Source organism: Melanerpes formicivorus, unplaced genomic scaffold (genome assembly GCF_026170545.1).
Source record: "Melanerpes formicivorus ecotype bairdi unplaced genomic scaffold, bMelFor1.0.p_v2 SCAF_10, whole genome shotgun sequence".
In the NCBI taxonomy this organism is placed as follows: Eukaryota; Metazoa; Chordata; class Aves; order Piciformes; family Picidae; genus Melanerpes; species Melanerpes formicivorus.
In genome coordinates, this window is record NW_027142362.1 from 5,749,015 (window position 1) to 5,771,315 (window position 22,301).

General features: G+C 53.4%; 1 pseudogene; it reads left to right on the plus strand.

The window, feature by feature from the left end:
• Positions 1-655: 655 nt before the first annotated feature.
• Positions 656-1,255, plus strand: LOC137444020 (rac GTPase-activating protein 1 pseudogene; annotated as a pseudogene).
• Positions 1,256-22,301: the final 21,046 nt, after the last annotated feature.

A 22,301-nucleotide genomic window follows, 5' to 3' on the forward strand; every position in this document is an offset into this window, starting at 1 on the left:
CTCCAGGCTCAAAGAGAGACAGGTTTCACATGGCTTGCTGAAATTCACTTGCTGGAGTGTTTTCCAAATGAGTGTCCTGCTCCAAGCTGGGTTTCTGAAGGGGGCCAGGAGAAAGGGGTTTTGTCACATAGCAAGGGGTAGTTTTCCTCCAGGCAAGATAAAATTAAGGTGCCTCTGGTTTGAGACTCTTGGAGGAGGAAAGAGTGAGAGAGGCTGGCAGGGCCAGCAGCAGGGAGGTGATGCTGTCAGCAGCTGCTCCACCATACGGCAGGGAAGGTGATGGGCTCTTGCTCTGAGGGTGCTTGTGGTTAGACACTGCCAGCCTTTGGCTGGTGCCGAGATCATGTACCTGGCTCAGGGATGCCATCTGAGACCAGTACTGTGGCTTGTGAGCTCTGCCTGGAGGAGTCCTGGGGTGTGGAGCAGCACCAAGCCCTGGCGGCGGGGAGGGAGGATGCTTTGGGCCACTTTGTTTCTCAGCAGCCATGGCGCCGGCTTGGCCTCAGACTCCCAGCCAATGAGAAGCCGGGGATGCGGAAAGCGCACTGTGATTGGCTAGGGGCTGGGATCGAAACGGCGTTGCGGGACGGTTAGGCTGAGCGGTTGGGGCGTGGAGGGAGGGAGGGAGGCTGCGCCCAGGGTCATGAGGGGCAGCGGCGGCGGGACCCGGCCCGGGGGGCTTCGTACCGGCGGGGAGGACGTGGCCGGTCCCGTGCGGAGGATGGAGGCTGCTGTGCTGAGCCTGTGGGGTCTCTATGACCAGCTGGTGCGCTGGGCTGAAGCTCTGAGTGAAGGCAATGAGGCTCAGTTCATCCAGCTGGCCAGGAGCTTCGAGGAGCGGCGGCAGAGGTGGCAGAGGCTGGGGCAGGAGCTGCGCCGCTGCCAGGAGCTGCTGAGGCAGAGCCAGGCGGAGCGCTGCGCCCTGGAGGTGAAGCTGAAGCGCGCCCGCAACCAGGTGGAGGTGGAGATGAAGCACAGGCAGAGGGCTGAGAGGGACTCTGAGAAGCTGGGGCGCCAAACCCAACTGGTCAGGGAGCTGCTGATGTGTGATGGCTCTGGGAGCATTCCGCTGAATGAAGAACAGAAGTCTGCCTTAGCCTTCCTCAACAGGCCAAAGGCTTCTCTTGGAGGTGCAGGCAACAGCAGGCTCTCACCCATAGATGAATCTGGCTCCATCCTGTCAGACATCAGCTTTGACAAGACTGATGACTCACTGGTAATGGGACTCCAAGCTCCAGAGTCCTCTCTGCTGTAACACCTTTGGGCTGTGGGGTGGCTCCTGGAGCCCCTTTGCCTTTTTTTTAAGTCCTTCAAGTGGCTCAGTTGGTAGTGCATCAGACCCTCAATGGGAAGGTTGTGAGTTCAAAGCCTGCAGTGGGCAGTAGTGTCCTCCCTACTCTAGTCATGAGGTCTGGGGTGACAGGTTGGACTTGATGATCTTTGAGGTCCCTTCCAACCTTAGGAATAGTGAATAGGTGTCCCTTTCCCACCACTCCTGCTGCTCTCTTGTGCTCTGGTGCATGCTCCTGGTGTGCCACATGCTGCATGGCTGTGGCAGAGGTGCTGGACCACTGACTTGCTCAACACAGAGGCACACCAGTAGCTTACTGACCCACCTCAGCAGAGAAAGAATTCATCTCAGGAACTAACCTCAGCACTAAAGGAGGTGGAAAACTGGCAGGGGAAGAGAGCAGCATAATTGTAGCAGGTGAGGGAGCAGGAACAGCACTGCCCAGAGACACACATCAGAAGAGAACACCTGCCAAGGGGGCTGGCTCTGCTACCAGCTCTGCTTCCCTCCTCCATCTTTTGTCTCCTGCCTGGAGGGTACCACGAGGCAGAGCGTGCCTGCCAGCCCTCCTCCTCTGCATCCAGACTGCAAGGCAAACAGCAGGGCTTTAAAGGAGGGAAGAGAGGCAAGAAAGAGCCTGCTGGCACCTGAGTGTCCCACAGGCTGCTGGGGACACGTGCTGGCCTTCCTCACACCCCAGCCTCCTCCCCACCAGCTGAGTGGTGTTGACTAGAGGTCTGTCTGGGGACAACCAGGGCTAGCATGCCTCAGAGGACAGAGATGAGAGCCACACACAGGGCAAGTGGAAAAACCCAACCAGCTCACCTTGCTGATGGCTCAGGGAGGGTTATTCTTGGCCACCCTCCCTCTGTACCAAGGAGGAGTGCTGTAAACACCGTCCCAGAGTCTCCCCTGCCTCCTGGTTCTGCTTCCCCATTAATCCACATCCTGAGTTTCAGGCAACAGCTTAGGAATGGGCAGAAATAGAAGCAGGGAGCCATGGAGTCACAGAATGGTCTGGGCTGAGGAAGGTCTGTAAAAGTGATCCAGTCCAACTCCCTGCAGTCAGCAGGGACAACTTCAACTAGACCAGGTTGACCCAGAGCACTCTCCAACCTGGCCTTGAAGGTTCCCAGGGATGGGGCATCTATTACCTCTCTGGGCAAACCTGGGCCAGTGCCTCACCAGCCTCACTGTAAAACAAATATATTCTTCCTTCTACCTATCTCTCCTCTCTTGATTGTAAGCCATCACCTCTTCTCCTATGGTGTCGGGTGATATGTTGGAGTCGATCTCAAAGGTCTCTACCAACCTGGTTAATTCTATTCTACCACACCAGGCCCTCTTTGGGGGTTGGTCAATTCTCCCAGGCAAGCAGCAGCAGAACAAGAGGACACAGTCTCAAGCTGCACCAGGGGAGGTTTAGGAAGAAGTTCTTCATAGAAAGAGTGAATGGCCATTGGGATGTGCTGCCCAGGGAGGTGCTGGAGTCACCATCACTGGAAGTGCTTAAGAAGAGACTGGATGGAACACTTGGTGCCATGGTTTAGTTGCTGAGATGGTGTTGGGTGATAGGTTGGACTTGATGATCTCGAAGGTCTTCTCCAACCTGGCTAATTCTGTCTATCTGGATGAAGGATGGGGATTCACATGTCATAATGTCCCTTGCTGGAGGGAAGTAGGACTGAGATTTCCAGGCCAGCTTGAACTTTTTTCCCTCCCCCTCTGCATTTACCACCATGAAACATAACCACCATGAAGATGATGCAGTCTTGTCCTGCCTGTTCTTTGTGACCTTTGTCTGGTGACTCATAAGAATGAGTTCTCCTTTCCCACTCTGCCCCTCTTCCTGAAGGCTTCCTGCTCAGAGCTGATTGAGCACTGAAGGAATTTCCCAGAGAGGCTTTATTGCTTTTTTTCCTCCTTCCTTCCCTTCCTTATTTCTGAAAGGAAGCAGAGAGGGGAAAGAAATGTTCTGGAGGTGAGGCACAACAGCAGGGATTTATTGAATGAGTAGAGCAGACTCCAGGGGCCTCCAGGTAAAAACATTGAGGCTAGCACCACATCATCTGCCTGAACAGCTCCTGCACCACCACCACCACTCCTGCACCCAGCCCAGAGCCAGGGGCAAGACCCACACCAGCCAGGACACCACCCAGAGGAGCTCAACCCAGCCAGCACCCGTGGGGGATATTGGAGGAGTCATCAAGCATTGCCCTAACAACCGGGGGGCCACCAGGCCCCCCAGCCTTTGTTGTCACCACCACCAACACCCAGTGTGCACCAGGGGCACTCACCAGTGATGAGAGGAGGATCCTCCAGCCCAGATGGGCTCAGCTTAGGGCTACTGCCTCTCCTGGGGGGGATTAAATAGGGGAGTGGGTGGGGAGGGCCAAGTGGCCACACCTGGGGTGGGAGGAGACTCCAACAGAGCCCAGGTGCCCTGGGTTTGAGGGGAAAAAGGGGGAAATAAGGCAGGTGAGAGACTTTTAGGGTGTCAGAGAATGATGGGACTAAGGGGAATGGAAGAAAACCCTAGAAATGGGTAGATTCAGATTGGGTGTTTGGAAGAAATTCTTCGGCATGAGGATAGCTTGCCCAGGGAGGTGGTGGAAGCCTCATGCCTGGAGGTTTTGAAGGCCAGGCTGGATGTGGATCTGAGCAACCTGCTGTAGTGTGAGATGTCCCTGCCCATGGCAGGGGGTTGGAACTGGATGATCCTTGAGGTCCCTTCCAACCCTAACAATTCTATGATTCTAAACCAATTTTGCAGTTCAGGCTGGATGTTAGGAAGAAGTTCTTCCCAGCAAGAGAGATTGGCCATGGGGATGTGCTGCCCAGGGAGGTGGTGGAGTCACCATCCCTGGAGGTGCTTAGGAAGAGACTGGATGGGGTGCTTGGTGCCATGGTTTAGTTGATGAGATGGTGTTGGGTGATAGGTTGGACTTGATGATCTTGAAGGACTTTTCCAACCTGCTTAATTCTGTGATTCTGTGATTCAGTCCAACCCCTCTGCAGTCAGCAGGGACATCCTCAACTAGATCAGATTGCTCAGAGCCCTGTCCAGCCTCACCTTGAATATCTCCAGGGATGGGGCCCCAACCACCTCCCTGGGCAACCTGCTGCAGCGTTCCACCACCCTCATGGTGCAGAACTTGCTCCCCACATCCAATCTACATCTTCCCTTCTCTAGTTTGAAGCCATTGTCCCTCATCCTGTCTCTGCAGGCCTCTGCAAACAGTCTCTCTCCATCCTTCTTGTAGCCCCCTTCAGGTACTGCCAGGCTGCTATTAGTTCTCCCCAGAGCCTTCTCTTCTCCAGGCTGAACAACCCCAGCTCCCTCAGCTGTGAATATAACCCAGGAGCCCTGACTGCTGGTCCCTGCACTAACCACCAGGCAATGCTCCTCCCTGATGTCTAATAGCAACCACCACAAATATGCTTCACTCATCTCCCAGGCAGAGCAGGAAATAAATGGCCACAGTATATTCCTGTCCTCTGTAGAGCTGCTGTTCCCTGTGCCTTGCCCTCAGGTAACCTGCACAGGAGTGGCTCTTGTAAGACACCCAAGACACTGCTGGCCACAGAATGATGTCAGCTTTACAAACTAAGCAAGCAGCAACAATGAAAACAAATCAGTCAGCAGCAGATGCTTCATTTTCTTAAGGAAGAGGAAGGTTTGCAGGTAGCAGAGTCTGAGCACTGCCTCCCTTGCCTGGGAACAAGCCTGCCCACCCACCCTGGGGTGGTAGGCAGCTCAACACCTGTAAAGCAGAAGCTTCCAATGTGGCCCTGGGCAAGGCTGTGCACTCCACTTCCCTGCTTTGAAGGGGGGATGATGCTGTGAGCTTCTCTCTGTGTCACAAGTTGAGATGACAGCTCAGCACGGGAGGAGAGCTCAGGCAGGTCAACAATAGCTGCTGTGCAATAAGCCTCTCAGGACACATTCTGCTGCTGGAACAGGCTGCCCTGGGATCCAGTTGAAGCCTCATTCCTGGAGAGAGAATAGAATAGAATAGAATAGAATAGAATAGAATAGAATAGAATAGAATAGAATAGAATAGAATAGAATAGAATAGAATAGAATAGAATGGAATGGAATGGAATGGAATGGAATCGACCAGGTTGGAAAAGACCTTTGAGATCATCAAGTCCAACCTATCCCCCAGCACCATCTGATCAACTCAGCCACAGCACCAAGCACCCCATCCAGTCTCTTCCTAAGCACCTCCAGGGATGGTGACTCCACCACCTCCCTGGGCAGCACATCCCCATGGCCAATCTCTCTTGCTGGGAAGAACTTCTTCCTAACATCCAGCCTGAACTGCAAAATTGGTTTAGAATCATAGAATTGTCAGGATTGGAAGGGACCTCAAGGATCATCCAGTTCCAACCCCCCTGCCGTGAGCAGGGACATCTCACACTAGATCAGGTTGCTCAGATCCACATCCAGCCTGGCCTTCAAAACCTTCAGGCATGAGGCTTCCATCACCTCCCTGGGCAAGCCACCCTCATGGGAAAGAAATTCCTCCAAACATCCAATCTGAATCTACCCATTTCTAGGGTTTTTTTTTCCATTCCCCTTAGTCCCATCATTCCCTGACACCCTAAAAGTCTCTCACCTGCCTTATTTCCCCCTTTTTCCCCTCAAACCCAGGGCACCTGGGCTCTGTTGGAGTCTCCTCCCACCCCAGGTGTGGCCTCTTGGCCCTCCCCACCCACTCCCCTATTTAATCCCCCCCCAGGAGAGGCAGTAGCCCTAAGCTGAGCCCATCTGGGCTGGAGGATCCTCCTCTCATCACTGGTGAGTGCCCCTGGTGCACACTGGGTGTTGGTGGTGGTGACAACAAAGGCCGGGGGGCCTGGTGGCCCCCCGGTTGTTAGGGCAATGCTTGATGACTCCTCCAATATCCCCCACGGGTGCTGGCTGGGTTGAGCTCCTCTGGGTGGTGTCCTGGCTGGTGAGGGTCTTGCTCCTGCCCTTGGCTCTGGGCTGGGTGCAGGAGTGGTGGTGGAGGAGCAGGAGCTGTTCAGTCAGATGATATGATGAAGATTAAGCAGGCTGGAAGTGACTTTTGAGATCATTAAGTCCAACCTATCACCCAACACCATCTAATCAACTAAACCATGGCACTAAGCACCCTATCAAGTCTTCTCCTAAACCTCTCCAAGAGAAGGCAGTCTGTGGTGGGCTTGCTACTAGAATATGGACAAGGCTGAGCAACTTCAATCAGCCTTGGGAGCTTTTGCCTTTAGAGAACTGCTGTTCTCTGTGGAGTGGGATTAGTAGGTGGAAGAAGCAAGGAAGAGCTCTCACAGCATGTTGGAGAGGTATTGTAGTATCAGTCAGGGTTGGAAGGGACCACAAGGATCAGCTAGTTCCAACCCCCCTGCCATGGGCAGGGACACCCCACACTAGATCAGGCTGGACAGAGCCTCATCCAGCCTGGCCTTAAACACCTCCAGGGATGGGGCCTCAACCACCTCCCTGGACAACCCATTCCAGGGCTTCACCACTCTCCTCACCTCCAGCCTGAATCTCCCCACCTCCAGCTTCATTCCATTCCCCCTAGTCCTATCACTACCTGAGATCCTGAGCAGTCCCTCCCCAGCCTTCCTGTAGCCCCCTTCAGATACTGGAAGGCCACAATTAGGTCACCTCAGAGCCTTCTCTTCTGCAGACTGAACAGCCCCAACTCCTTCAGTCTGTCCCTATAGGAGAGGTGCTCCAGCCCTCTGCTCATCCTTCAAGGCAGAAGGAACAGCTGGTTGTCCCCACTGGCACAGGGGTGAAACCGGGTGGATTTGGCTGGAGGAGACCTCAAGATGAGGAAGGAGTAAGTTGGGCTCTTGATCCTTGCTCTCCTCCCTCCACACGGGGGGTGTCTTACCCACGCTGTCCCCACCTGACCACCCAGGTCGGCAGCCCTGGCAGGGGCTGGGGGAGGGGAGCAGGGAGCATCCCAGCCTGCAGCAGCTGCGTTTAAGCCCAGTCCCTGCTGCACATGCTGCCCTCCTCAACAGTGTCTTTCTTGCAGCTTGAACACTCCACATTGTCCTTCGGCATCGTTTTGCAGGCAAGGTCCTTCTCCTGGCTGCTGGTGTTAACACAGGTTGCCCTTGTTCTGTCCCCTGAAACTTCCAGTAAAGGGCCTTTAACACAATCTCTCTGTGGCTGCTCTAATTAGGTGTGAAATACTTTTTTTTTTCTCCCCCATAAACCAAAGAAAACAAATCAACACAGTAAGAGCCTTTCTCTCAGGCCCTTTGGCAGGGCTCAGAACCTTCAGAGAAGTTACCTAAGGTCCACACAGCTTCTGCTGTCTTTTCCCAACAGCTGCTTTGGGGGTTCCTGTCAAAGGACCCGACAAAGGAAAGGGCAAAAGGAATGACAAAGCCCTGGGAGGTTGTTTTGCCACCTGAATAGTCCCAAGCCAAAGGGCAGGCTGTCTGCTGAGTGGCAGGGCCTGTGTGCTTGGTGCCAGGGCTGTGTGTGGAGGAAGGTGGCAGCACTAAGGCATCCTTTAAAGGCAGGGATGGGGCAGCCCCTCTTTTATTCTCACAAAGGTGAAGATGCACTCATGGTACCCAGGAAGAGAAAGAGAATTCATTCTGGTGTCTGAAAGGCAGGTTAAGTCTCCTCCCCACACCAGTGCATCTCAGCATCCTGCTGCTCCATCTCTGGGGAGCTTCCAGCTGTGCACAGAGCCCTAACAACCCAACTTGGTCCTGCACCCTTCCTGCTGCTGCTCCCCCTGCAGCCCCAGGCTCTCTCATTGCCCTTCCATCCTCAAATCATACAATCACAGAATGGTCAGGGTGGGAAGGCACCTCCAAAGGGCATCTAGTCCATCACCTCTGCAGTCAGCAGGGACATCCTCCGCTAGATCAGGTTGCCCAGAGCCCTGTTGAGCCTCACCTTGAATATCTCCAAGCATGGGGCCCCAACCACCTCCCTGGGCAACCTGTTCCTGTGTTTCACTGCCCTCATGGTGCAGAACTTGCTCCTCACATCCAATCTAAATCTGCTCTTTAGTTTGAAGCTATTTCCCTTCATCCTATCACTGCAGGTCTTTGCACACAGTCCCTCCCCATCATTCTTGTAGCCCCCTTCAGGTACTGAAAGGCCTCTGTTAGGTGTCCCCAGAGCCTTCCCTTCTCCAGGCTGAACACCCCCAGCTCCCTCAGCCTGTTCTCATAGCAGAGATGCTCCAACCCCCACAGCATTTTCATTTTCATGGCCTTGCCCCTGCCCAACTCTTTTCAGGACCACATCACCAGCAACCTGCAGTCTCCACAGCCCCAGCTACTCACTGTGGGGATTTCTTTAGTCTACTTAATCCTGCTCTGGTTTATTGATTCCCTCCTTGCAGCCCTTAGCTGCTGCTCAGCTCCAGTTTCCCTTGCAGTGCCTCTATGGACTTGCTGTTGGCTCTTTCTTTTGCTTGCCATCCAGGCCATGCAAGTGGTGCCTGGGAGAAGAGGATCCAAAAGTGAATGAGCTTTGAAATGAAGCACAGCTGCCACTCCTTCCACACAGGGAAGTCTTCTTGCATCTTGTGGTAGTTTTAGGCTATGCCTTTAACACTTTTTTCCCCACAGATCTTGAACAGAAAGTAGTAAAATGTAAACAAGCCCACCACACATCCTCCTTCCAAAACCAACACCAGGCACTTACCACTTCAGAGAGCTTTGCCCCCATACTTTGAACCTATGCAAAGCACCACAAAGAAGGAGAGGGGGAAGGAGGTCAAGCTGCTATGGTATGGGAACAGCCTAGTGCTGAGCTTGTAACTACAGCAGAGAGTGTTGCTCACTCAGCTGAAGGCTCCTGGCATTATAGAATAGAATTAACCAGGTTGGAAGAGACCTTCAAGATCATGTCCAACCTATCACCCAACACCACCTAATCAACTAACCCATGTAACCAAGCACCCCATCAAGTCTCCTCCTGAACACCTCCAGTGACGGCGACTCCACCACCTCCCCGGGCAGCCCATTCCAATGGGCAATCACTCTCTCTGTGTAACACTTCCTCCTGACCTCCAGCATGAGCCTCCCCTGGTGCAGCCTGGGACTGTGTCCTCTTGTTCTGGTGCTGGCTGCCTGGGAGAAGAGACCAACCTCTGCCTGTCTACAACCTCCCTTCAGGTAGTTGTAGAGAGCAATAAGGTCACCCCTGAGTCTCCTCCTCTCCAGGCTAAGCAGCCCCAGCTCCCTCAGTCTCTCCTCACAGGGCTGTGTTCCAAGCCCCTCACCAACTTTGTTGCCCTTCTCTGGACATGCTCTAGCAAGTCAACCTCCTTCCTAAACTGAGGGGCCCAGAACTGGACACAGTACTCAAGGTGTGACCTAACCAGTGCAGTGTACAGGGGCAGAATGACCTCCCTGCTCCTGCTGGCCACACTGTTCCTGATGCAGGCCAGGATGCCATTGGCCCTCTTGGCTGCCTGGGCACACTGCAGGCTCATGTTCAGCCTACCATTGACCAGCACCCCCAGGTCCCTCTCTGCCTGGCTGCTCTCCAGCCGGTCTGACCCCAGCCTGTAGCACTGCATGGGGTCGTTGTGGCCAATGTGCAGAACCTGGCACTTGGATGTGTTCAATCTCATGCCCTTGGACTCTGCCCATCTGTCCAGCCTGTCCAGGTCCCTCTGCAGAGCTTCTCCACCCTCTAACAGATCAACTCCTGCCCCCAGCTTGGTGTCATCAGCAAATTTACTGATGATGGACTCAATGCCCTCATCCAGATCATCAATGAAGATGTTAAAGAGGATGGGGCCCAGCACTGATCCCTGAGGGACTCCACTACTGACTGGCTGCCAGCTGGATGTGGCACCATTCACCACCAGGTGAATGGTTCAAGCTCCCAGCCCATTCATTTGGAGGTGGCTGGTCCCCTCCTGGGGTCAGTGATGTTAGCCTTGCAGCCTGCCATCAGCACCATGATGTCAGGGCTCAGCTTCTTGCCTGCTCTCCCCCATCTCGGGGCTGTGGGGTTGACGTCAGCCTTCACTTGTCCCTCCAAGGCAGCAGTGTTTTGGCACAGGGACAGCACCAGAGCAGCATCACTCCTTAGAAGGCAGCAGGGCTCTTCCACCATGCCCCCAGGCAACTCTGCCACCATATCAACACTGATTCCATCATGGATGTTGCTGAACCAGAAACACCAGGGCATCAAAGGGACTCTTGCTGTCTGCCTCTCTGAAGAGCAGTGTCAGCCTCACCCCAAACTAAAAGGGGCCTGTCAGGGTTGTGAAGAGAGCCATCCCACCTTCACCTCCCCCAGCCCCATGGGGCAGGGCTGGTAGGGGATTGCTGCAGCAGCCCCAGGTGTCCCAAGCTGAGCCCCGAGCAGCTGTCCCAGCCCCTGTGTACAGAGGTTTGCTTCTGAAAGTGCTGCAGCTGGCAGGACCCTTCCTGCTTCTCAAATCCTGACACTGAGATCTCTGCATCCCAGCTGAGGAATAACATTCTCAGGCAGCTCTTGATCTGCAGAGTTTCTCTGTCAAACAGGGGGGCTTTGGATTTCAGTCCTTTGTTCTGCTCTCTACTGCAGCAGCAGCTCCTCAGGCTGACCTGTCCAACCCTGACCCAGTACCAGGCACCTCTGGAGAGCCCCCAGAACTGCCTCCTGAAGCTGCAGCTAGCACTTTGCAGGCCAGTGAGGGATGTTTCACAAAGAAGCACAGATGCCAGGGAGCAGCAGCTGTCAAAGAGAGACCTGTTAAGAGCTCTGAGCACAGTCCCAGGTGGGTTTTTAAGAAAGCAACAGCAATCAGCAAGGCAGAAGCAGGCAGGCTGCTGGGAAGGTGTCCTGAGGACTTCTCCCTGGCATCCTCATCTGGTCCAGTACTTGGCAGTGAGCGTGGATCTGATCCCATCACGGAGGCAGGAACCTAGGGTGGTTCAAGATGTTCTCTCCTAGCACAAGCACAAGGCAAGGCAGGTTTTTCTTACCAGTCACACCACACACACCTCAACCCGGACTCAAGCACCTATTGGACATCTCAGCAGCCTGGAAACCCAGCAGAGGGCAGAGAGAGTGAGACAACACGTGGCAAAGGGCTTAGCTGCCAGGAGAGAAGGAAGAGGAGGAGGTTGTCTGGAGGTGTGTTTGGTGATGGAGGATCATATGAGTATCTCTCTAACTCTGGGTGCTCCTCAGAGAACCACAGAGGTTTCTTTAGTGGAAGACTTGACCTGCCCCTCTGTGTACTAAAGGTGAGGCACTTATGTCTTCCACTGACAGGAGAAGAGGAGCTGTGCTGTAAGGAGGAACCCTGGAGATACATACCTGGGCCTTCTGAATTAAAACTCCAGCTCCACTTACCTGCCCTACAACCCAGACAGAGAAATGTCCTCTTCTGCAGCAAACCAGAAACCACATTTGCTGGAGACTGGAACAGCAGGAGTGAAACCCTGAGACCAGAGGAATCAGGTTGTGCAGGTAAAGAAACCAAGGAAAGGACTAAGAGTGAGTGCAGAAGTGGAAGGAACAAGCTGCCAAGTCCCTGTCAGCCCTGGGGCTGGGAAATTCCTGAAGGTCTCCATGTGTGATGCCTGGAGGAGTCCCCTGCACTGTCTGCCACTGAGCTCTGACTGCTGGAGAAGGAGAGGGGCTGGTGGCAGGTAGCAACCTCCAGCTGTGACCTTAAAGCCACACCTGCTACATGCAGGTCCAAAGTAATATTGCTGTGGAATTGCAGAGCTCTCAGTGGGGTTTTGGGTTTGAGACTGACCTTTTGTTTGTTTGCTTGCTTGCTTGCAACATTTGCTTACCAGCATGGAATCTGTTTCACTTGCAAGTGAGGGACCCAGGCTGAAGTGGGAAAGGGAAAGTGTGAACACCAGGGCAGGACTGAAAGGGTTAAAAGGCTTAAGGGAGTTCTGGTGTTAATGGGATGCCAGACAAGGCTGGCCTCCAAAAGATGAGTGCACACCTCTTGTTTCCAGTACTTCACCATTTAACTGCCCACTGCCTGCTGTGAATGTTCTTGGACGTCCTGCTCCACAACTGACCTTGGGCTGATCCATGCCAACAAAGCCAAGTCTGCCTGAGATTCCCTTATTTATCAGCTGAAGCTGCTCAGCCTGGAGGATTCCTGGAAAGCTGAGAGCTCTCTGCAATCAAGCACATTGGCCTAGTCCTCTGGCAAGCAAGGGCTTTAAAGCAGCTGGCACCACAGCCACGCCATTCTGAGTGGGAGAGAGTTAAGATGTTCCTTTTAGCTCTGAGGAGGAAGCCTTTCCCCTTTCAGAAGTGAATGACTCTGGGTGAGGAGCACTTCATCTCCCTCTCAGCACTGAGATCACAATCACAGAATGTTAGGGGTTGGAAGGGACCTCAGAAGTTCATCCAGTCCACCCCCCCTGCCAGAGCAGGATCACCCAGGGCAGGTCACACAGGAACACATCCAGGCTGGCTTTGAAAGTGTCCAGAGAAGGAGACTCCACAACCTCCCTGGGCAGCCTGCTCCAGGGCTCCAACACCCTCACAGCGACAAAGTTTTCCCTTCTGTTCCTGTGGCACCTCCTCTGCTCCAGCTTGCCCCCAGTGCCCCTTGTCCTGTCACTGGACATCCCTGAGCAGAGCCTGGCTCCATCCTCCCAGCACTGCCCTGCACATCTTTATCACCAGCAATGAGGTCACCCCTCAGGCTCCTCTGCTCCAAGCTAAAGAGCCCCAGCTCACTCAGCCAGGAGATATTTCACTGCCTTTAGCATCTTTGTGGCTCTGTGCTGGACTCTTTCAAGCAGTATCCTGAGGTCCTTCTTGGACTGAGTTGCACAGCTTCATTGCTTCTGTTTCTCAGCAAGATTGGCCAGAGGATGAGCTCTGCCCAGAGCTGCTGAGCAGCCCCTGCCATGGCAGCAGGCTCTCATGTTTCCCTTGAGCTGCCCTTTCAGTGCTGGCAAACCAGCTAAAATGTTGCTTTGTGGAGGGGCATTGGCATGCTCATGTCAAAAGCCTCCCCAGTGACCTCTCCCAGCTCCAAAGCAGCTGAAGATCCTGTCACAGCCTACTGAGGTTGAAGAATCATAGAATCACAGAATTGTCAGGGTTGGAAGGGACCTCAAGGCTCAGCCAGTTCCAACCCCCCTGCCATGCCCAGGGACACCTCACACCACAGCAGGTTGCTCACAGCCACATCCAGCCTGGCTGCAAACACCTCCAGGGATGAGGCTTCCACCACCTCCCTGGGCAACCTGTGCCAGTCTCTCACCACCCTCATGGGGAAGAACTTCTTCCTCACATCCAGTCTGAATCTCCCCATTTCTAGTTTTGTTCCATTCCCCCCAGTCCTATCACTCCCTGACACCGTCAGAAGTCCCTCCCCAGCTTTCTTGTAGCCCCCTGCAGATCCCAGAAGGCCACAATTAGGTCTCCACAGAGCCTTCTCTTCTCCAGACTGAACAGCCCTGACTTCCTCAGTCTCTCCTCACAGGAGAGGGTCTCCAGCCCTCTGCTAATCTTGGTGGCCCTCCTCTTTAGGAAGAAGGCAGACAGAGCTCCTGGCCCCTATCTGCCACCTGCCCTTCACACTCCCACATCCCTTCCACACCTCTTCCTCAGCAAGCCCAGAGGAGCAAACCCTTCTCCCTGGAACAACACAAGCCCCTTGCTCAACACACACCAAAGAAAGCAAACAGAGCAAAGGGAGGAATTCCCTGCAGCCCTTCTCCCTGGGGGTCTGGGAGGCCTCCGGGGCTGCCCCCTGCCAGGCCAGCACAGGGGGAGAGGTGGCTGACCCCCCTTCAGAGCCTGGCACACTCCTGGGTGTGCACAGCCTACGTCACCCCTGCAGCCAAGGCAGGAGGGTGGGAGGCTGTAAATCCCCAGCCCGGCGAACCTGCCGGCCCTGACGTAATCTCTCCGCCGGCTTCCAAGGTCAACAGGGACCTGTTTGTACTGCACGGGCCGAGAGGAGGCATTCTGGGAGGAAAGCAAACAGAGGAGATGTCCTCTGCCCCGACAAAAGGTGCTGTATTCCCCTGGTGCTCCATCCCCAGCTTGGAGGAACACAAAATTAGCCCTGTTTTCCTTCCCTCTCTGTGTAACCTGCCCACCCCCAGGCTGCCTTGCTGAGCCTGCAAGTCTCCCTCAGGCAGGCTGGGAGGGGAGCAAAGCTAAGTGCAGTCCAACCAGCTGATTAAGAAGGTGAGGTGAGGGCATGCAAAAGGGAAAAAACCCATAATAAAGGTGGGGAGAGAGGGGGAAAGGGAGAGCTGGGGGCTGTGCTGGAAGGCCAGCAGCGGGCGAGGGGAGTGTGCATGGGCAGGGAGATGCTCACAGCACTGCTCCCACTGTGTCCCCTGAGCCAAAGCCATTCCACTGTCACTCAGGGATGCCAGCAAGGCCAAACATCTGCAGGACACTGAGCACAGAGTGGCTCAGGAGGCTCAGCTGGCTCCTTCTGCTGCAGGGCCACCACGGATGGAATGGAATGGAATAGAATAGAATTAACCAGCTTGGAAAAGACCTCAGAGATCATCAAGTCCAACCTCTCACCCAACACCATCTGATCAACTAAACCATGGCACCAAGCACCCCATCCAGTCTCTTCCTAAACACCTCCAGTGATGGTGACTCCACCACCTCCCTGGGCAGCACATCCCAATGGCCAATCTCTCTTGCTGGAAAGAACTTCTTCCTAGCATCCAGCCTAAACCTCCCCTGGCACAGCTTGAAACTGTGTCCTCTTGTTCTGGTGCTGCTTGCCTGGGAGAAGAGACCAACCCCCACCTGGCTACAGCCTCCCTTCAGGTAGTTGTAGAGAGGAGCTGTGCTGGGCAGTCACATCTCAGACCACTAACAGCCTTGTGCAGCCCGACCACCCCATGCTGGCACCCTCACCAAGGAGCCATTAGCTTTTCTCTGCAGCCCCAAAGCAGCAACCAGACACTAGGGGAGGTTTCTCTGGGGTGTCCTCCAGGAAAGCAGAGGCAGGAGCAGCCCCAGGGCACCAGCTGCCCCCTCTGTGTGCCCAGATGACAGCCTAAGCCCCAACACTGCACGTGTTTAAGCGAGGGGAGCCCGTTCCCCCCAGACCCTCCCTTCACACCCTGTGAGGGATGGAAATGAGATGCTGGGCAGCCACGAGGAGCACAGGAGGCTTCATCTCAGCGAGCCTGCACTGCTCAGTGCAGGATCTGTCACCACAGGTGTCCACCTCCACTCCATCCATCCGGCCCTGTTGAGCAATTGGAAAGACACCGAGAGGACAGGAGAAGTGAAAAGAGAAACAACAGAAAAAGATCTGTTGCCAGACAAATGTTGGTCTGTGTGCAGCATCCCACCCACACCCCTGGGCTGTTATTTTCCTCAGATGATGAACAAGCCACAATCTTGGGGTGGGGGTGAGCCCTGCTGTTTACCTCTGCCAGGGGCAGCCACTGCGAGCCGCCGGGTCAGCAGGACCCGGTGTGTCCTGGTCACTGCAGGCTGAATGAGTGCATTGTCCGGTGCAGCAGTTCAGGAAGGGCACTGCTTCCAATCTGGGAGGCAAACAGGGCTGGGAGAAGTTGTGTGTGTGTATTGTGTATGGGGTTTGCTTTTAAATAAGGGGGGGTAAGCTTTCCACCTGCACCAACAAGGCTGATACTGACTGTGGAAAAAAAAAAGAGGAGCAGGCGCCGCATCCTCCACGTCCTCTTTGCCCTCAGACATTGACTCCTTTCTTTTCAGGCCTCTCCCATGCTCTCAGGATAACATCTCAGTGGGTAAAACCTCCCCTGGGAGGTTTTAGACCCCTTCTAATTTTTAGGTAGAGAGGCTTTAGCGCTGCCTCCTCCCTTCCCTCCAGTGGAACCTCCAAGACCCCCCCAGGAGGCAGTGACTTGGGCTGTGCAGGGTGGTGGACACATCACACCTTGCTTTCTCCATCCTGGGATCTTGGCTTGGAGAAATGCAGGATCCAAACTTGAGGGTCAAAGCTGATATTGAGGCACCCTAGCACAGGCTCTGCCCACGTAGAGGCAATCCTTCCTTGTTGCTGCAGCCTCAGCACCAGCTCTGGATGAGTTTCCTCCTGGTGTAGGACTTTCACCTCCAGCACGCTCAAGGGATGCCCCTTGGTTGAGCAGAAGAAGCTGCAGCACCCATGCAGTGAGAGCTGTGTGCATGGTCCAGGCTGCCAGCAGAACCCAGCAGCCCAAAAGGCTGCACATGAGCACATGTGGGAGCAGGAGCCGGTGCCTCAAAGGCAGCATTTCTCTCCCGGGTATGCTTGCACAGTCAAGCTGAGAGCCAGAAAGGATCTGAAGTGTCAAGCACCTGAGCAGAACAACAGAAAACCATCTCAGCCCTCTCCACACCCTCCCAATTAGAGGCTCCTTTCTCTCCCCTGGGGCTCAGTGTGTTCACTTTGGCAGTGCTCCTGCTATGGAGGCTGTCAGCTTGCTGCCTCTGCTCCCTGTTTCTCAGCTGCCACTACTGGGAGGTGAGCTCCAGGCTGGCAGGTAGATGTGAGATGGCTTTTCTTTTCCCCACCTGGATGAAAGCACAGCAGAGGTTTCTAAGTGGCAGCCTCAGCCTTGCAGAGCATCACCACCCATCACAGCTTCAGAAAAGGCAGCTTAGCAATGTAGGCAAAGCCAGCCCTGAGCTGCTGCAGGGCATCGAGGCCTTCCCTGGCTTTGAGAGAGGGGAGAGGGCTGGGAATGGAGAGGGTCTGGCTCTTTCAAGGAGGGGATAGGGCTGGGAATGGAGATGGTCTGGCTCTTTAAAAGAGGGAATTGGGCTGGGAATGGAGATGGTCTGCCTCTTTCAAAGAGGGGATAGGGCTGGGAATGGAGAGGGTCTGGCTCTTTCAAAGAGGGGATAGGGCTGGGAATGGAGAGGGTCTGGCTCTTTCAAAGAGGGGATAGGGCTGGGAATGGAGATGATCTGCTTCTTTCAAAGAGGGAATAGGGCTGGGAATGGAGATGGTCTGCTTCTTTCAAAGAAGGAATAGGGCTGGGAATGGAGATGGTCTGCTTCTTTCAAAGAAGGAATAGGGCTGGGAATGGAGATGGTCTGCTTCTTTCAAAGAGGGGATAGGGCTGGGAATGGAGATGGTCTGCTTCTTTCAAAGAGGGAATAGGGCTGGGAATGGAGATGGTCTGCTTCTTTCAAAGAAGGAATAGGGCTGGGAATGGAGATGGTCTGCCTCTGACACTAGCTTCATTCACAGCCTTGTGCAAGTCCCCTTGCCTGCCTCTGCCCCAGTTCCACCTAGTGCAAGGACTTCAGTGGCAGCAAGAGCTCAAATACTGTCACCTGAAGGAACCTGTGACAGCCAGGGCAGAACTGTCTGTTGGGACCTGTTTTGAACTCTTCAGACACTGACTGCAAGAGCATGAACAAGCTCAACACTCCTGGATTGCCCCTAGAGCTCCAGTGCCTTCTCTTGAAGACAAGGTCAGCCTGGGGCACCCACCCCACTTGGCTGCTTTTGCACAGAGCAGCTGGGCTCCCACACTCTCTTCTCATGTCCTGCTTGGTTTTTTTTTAATGCCTAATTAGCTTTTAATAGGGCACAATAATTCCACCATTTTCAAGTGTTCTAGGGGCACCACCACATCCTTTTTCACCCCAAGTGCAAGCCAAAGGATGGAGAGCCATGAGCTGGCTGCACTGGTAGCTGCAGGGAGCACTGGTTCCTAACAGGGAGTGGTGCAGTTTGAGCCTTTTATCCTTTATTTTACTGTTTGTTCTATTCCCCTTTTCCTCCCTCTCTCTCTAGGCTGGAAAGCTACCCAGGCCTTTCATTGCTCTTAGGAAACAGCAAGCAACTATCACCTTAACTGGTACAATCTTTTTCTGGGTGGGTTTTCCTCCTTCCACCCCCCCACCCCCACCCCACCCCCTTTTTTTTTCCTCCCTTCTCTGCCCATTTTTCATTCAGTGGCTGCTTCCACCACACAAATCCTGGATACAGCAAAGCTGTTATCCACTCTTCCTTGGCCACAGGGGTTGTTCTCTCTTCTAATACTTGCACTCCCTAAAGGCTGAACATCACTGGGAGGCAGACACAAGCCTCCTTTGAGCTTTGCAGTGACATGCAAAGCATCTTCCCTAACTCTAAGCACTTCTGCAGTGTGCTACCTGTATTTCAAAGAGCTCCAACTTGTTGCTTCCATGCTTTAAACACACACACACACAAAACCAACACCAAAAGCCATCTGTGCACCCATTTCTCTCTCTCTCTCTTATTTTTGTTTTCACCTGGCCTCTCCTCACTTTCAAAACAAACAAACAGAGGAGCAGTTTATGAATCACAATTTCTCTGAACATATTTAGCTGGTTTTTCCAATCATTCCTGCTGCAGGCAAAAAAAAACCTGGGACAGACAGCAGGTACTGAGTAGTTTCTACCTCTTTCCTCAAGCTGCCAAGGAACCACTTGGTGTGGAGCATCACATTTTCCTAGCTGGTCAGCTCCAAAGTGGAATATTCTCTGTTCCCTGGCTCAGGCTCACCCAAGGCTTGGATGGGGTTTCCTTTGCCAAACCACAGCAGCAGCAGAGGGCTCACAGCTATTCCACAGCATGACAACTAAACATATACATTCCCCCAAAAGGTCTGTGTGTTACAGAGAAAAAGGGCTGTGGTCAGGCATGGGATGTTTCAGCCTCTCACACCCATGAGCCTGAACAAAATCAGTCTGGTCACATTTTATAGCTCCTGTCAACGTGTTTGCTATCCCCAGCTGGAAACACTGAGTGCTGTCTAAAGCATGAGCTGTCATGTCCCTGCTGAGGTGTGTTTTGCCTGTCCCCTCTCACTGCTGCAGCTACGCCGTGCTGCCCAGAGCAGGCAGCCCAGCCAGGGAGAGGCAGGCGATGCTCCAGCACAGCCTGTGCTGCTCTCTTTGTCCCAGCCCACCCAGCAGCTGGAGGTAGTGGCAGCCCTGGGATGGATCTGGTGCCCTTTGGGTAGGTGGGAAAGCCCCTGCTTGACCTCAGCAAATGGAGAGTTACATTTGATATGGACAGGCAGCACCCTTGTAGGCTGAGAGGCATGTGAGGTGGAGAAATGCTCCAAGAGTTTCAGCTGGGATTGGAAGTGTGCTGCCTGCTCTAAGGCTGGGGAAGCTTTCCCCCACTGCCCTTTTGACATAAGGGCACCTGGAAGGTTTTTGAGTTAATATCTGGATCCAAGAGGGAAATTCCCAACCAAAATCCAGTCTTGAATCTCTATGATGGAATAAGGTACCTGTGGGAAGAAGGGAATCTCCATGCTCTGTGGTCTGGGAGCATGATGGACACATGACTCTTATGAGATGGCCTGGATGCTGCAAAGGAGTCCTGAGTCCAGGGTTTAAAAGCGAGACAGTCAAGGAAGCAAGCTTTGAAATGAGGCATGGGATCATTGTGACAAGAGAAACTATTCTGTCATAAACCAGAAAGCAAAGGAGAGTGATGGGAAGAGAGCTAAAGCTGCAGATATTAAAGATCATATTAGAAGAGAGCTGGATAGAGAGACTGAAGGCAGAAGGGTGGCTTGGGTGCAAGGAGGGCAGAGGCAGACCTCCCTACACTCAGTTTCAGATTTTACCTTTACTTCAGGCTGATGATATTCTCTTCCATGTCAGGAGAAACAGCTTTCTCCTGAAATCCAGAGGCTTCCCACCTTTTAAAACCTCTTTAAGAACTTTTCCCTCTTTCCCACAGGAGCAGCATTGCAGAAAGTAGGCTGCTGAGACTTTATCATTTGACCTACAAAGCTGTTCATCTGTCTCTCCTGCTCTTCTTTCTGCTGAGCCATGTCACAGCCTGTACAAAGGCACTCCCCTGGGCTAGAGGCTCTTGTGCAGTGGAGGGACCTTCACTGAGCAGATGTGCAAAGCAGTTGCTGCCCAGGAAGCATCAGACAGGGGCATTTCTGCACTCAGGATCGTCCCAACTCGGTGTCTCAGAGACCTCTTAGTAGCTAAAGTGGTGATGAGCAGGGAGATTAGAGTCACAGTGTGAACAGTCTCAGCCTGAGCTGGGGCTTTCTGCAGTACTCCAGAATCAAGACCTCTGTTCACCCTCAGGATCCACCACTGAGGGACATCAGGTTTTCCACCAGAAAAGGTTTTCTCAACTGAGAACACCTCAGCAGCTTCCCACCTCTTCCCAGCTGCCATCTGGCCCCTTCACAAGCCAAGGTGTGGGTGTGCAACAACAGATCCATTCCCTCTTGCCTTAGCAGCCTTTTTTTCTCCCACTCAAAGGTATCAGCATCCCTCACACTGAAAACATTAATAATCCAAGCTCATTGCAGCCTGTTCAGCACTTTCTCACAGCACCACAGTTGCCAGTGTTCAGCTGTGGGATCCTCCTTAAAATTCTCACAGCATCACAGAGTGGTAGGGGTTGGAAGGGACCCCAAAAGCTCATCCAGTCCAACCCCTCTGCCACAGCAGGATCACCTAGAGCAGGCCACAGGGAAATGCATCCAGGCAGGTTTTGAATGTCTCCAGAGAAGACAGAGAAGTTTCGGAGTGGCTGCTTCAGTCTCTGTCATTCTTAGGTGCTCACAGGCTCTGTGTGTCTCCTCAGTTCACCTCCAAAGAGCATTCAGACAACCTGACTCCCATCAGCCTCCTTTCTCTGCCTTTATATCACCTAGCAGTTACTAATACCACAGTCTCACAGTGCATCAGAGGTTGGAAGGGACCTCAAGAGGTCATGGGGTCCAACCCCCCTGCCAAAGCAGGATCACTTAGTGTAGTCCACACAGGAATACATCCAGGTGGGTCCTGAAAGTCTCCAGAGGAGATGCTCCAGGTGCTTTCCATGTCCTAATGATGAGCCTCCTCTTCCCTCCAAAGGGAAGCTCCCTTCCTTCCCTGTCAGCTCCATTGCCACCACTTGCCTCCACACAGCCAGCAAAGCCATGTGGGAGAGTTTCCTAACCTGCCCTGTCTGCTGCTTGCCTTTGGGCTCCCCAGGAGCTCTGCTGCTCTCTCCCCAGGCTGCAGTGACACACTGCCTGCATTGCAGGCACACGGACCTCTTCCCCAGGTTCCTTAATTAGCCTCATCTTATTTTAGTTTGCATAAACCACGTTCTCTTTTTATTGCATGAACTATTTCTTCTCTCTCAACCACTTGTGGTGCTCCAGCCAGTTTGCTTCCAAACCAGAGGGCTAAATTTAATCCCCCACTCCCCATTCAGCTTTCTCCCTTTACAGTATTTTCAATTTATTTATTTTTTTTGGCTGATGCTTTTTTATTCCCCCCCCCCCCTTTCTTTTATTTTCTGGGTTGGGTTGGGCTTTTCTTTCTTTCTTTCTTCCTTTCTTTTTTTTTTTTTCCCCTTCTTTCCAAGAGGCTGGGCTTCCTTTTCTGTCCTTAAGCCCTCCTATTTCCCCCTGCCCCCTGGATGCCTGCCTACCTTTACTCTAAAATCCAGAGGAGGATCCAATACACTTAGTTGGCCAGCTCTTCAAGAGGTATCTAAGGAGGCTGACAGGAGTTTGATGGTCTCTCTTGCAGCCAGTGGCAGCTAATGTGGTCTGAAACCCTCTCTCTCTTTTTTGCCATTCACACACAGTACTTACTCTTCAAGCCTGCTGCTGCTGCCACTGCCTGAAAGGACCTGAAATACTACACAGGGAATTTTGATTTCTTCTGGGGAACCAGGGAAGGAGAGGAGGAGAAAAAAAAAAAGTCAGGAAAAACTCATCTGGAGATTGTGAAGAAGACCTACAGGAACAGCAAGAAGTGGCAAGCTCTTTCCTACCTGAACACCAGGAACCACCTTATTTGTCTGCCAGGTGTATGGGACTTAGATTCTGGAAGCACTGCACTGAACTGTTAAAGGTAATGTACTGCACTTTCCTCCCTCCTCTCTCTTTGGGCTCTTTTCCTCAACTTTCCTCAGTGCTCTAAAAGATGCAGGCTCTCCATCAGTGGATTGGTTGTTTCCTTGGTGAGCAACCAGCAGAGAACTGTGAGAACAGTCGTAAAAGTGATTGAGCCTCAGCATCTCCACAGAGCTTCCCTGCGAGCAGCGCTGCTGGGAGAGGGGAGCCTGTG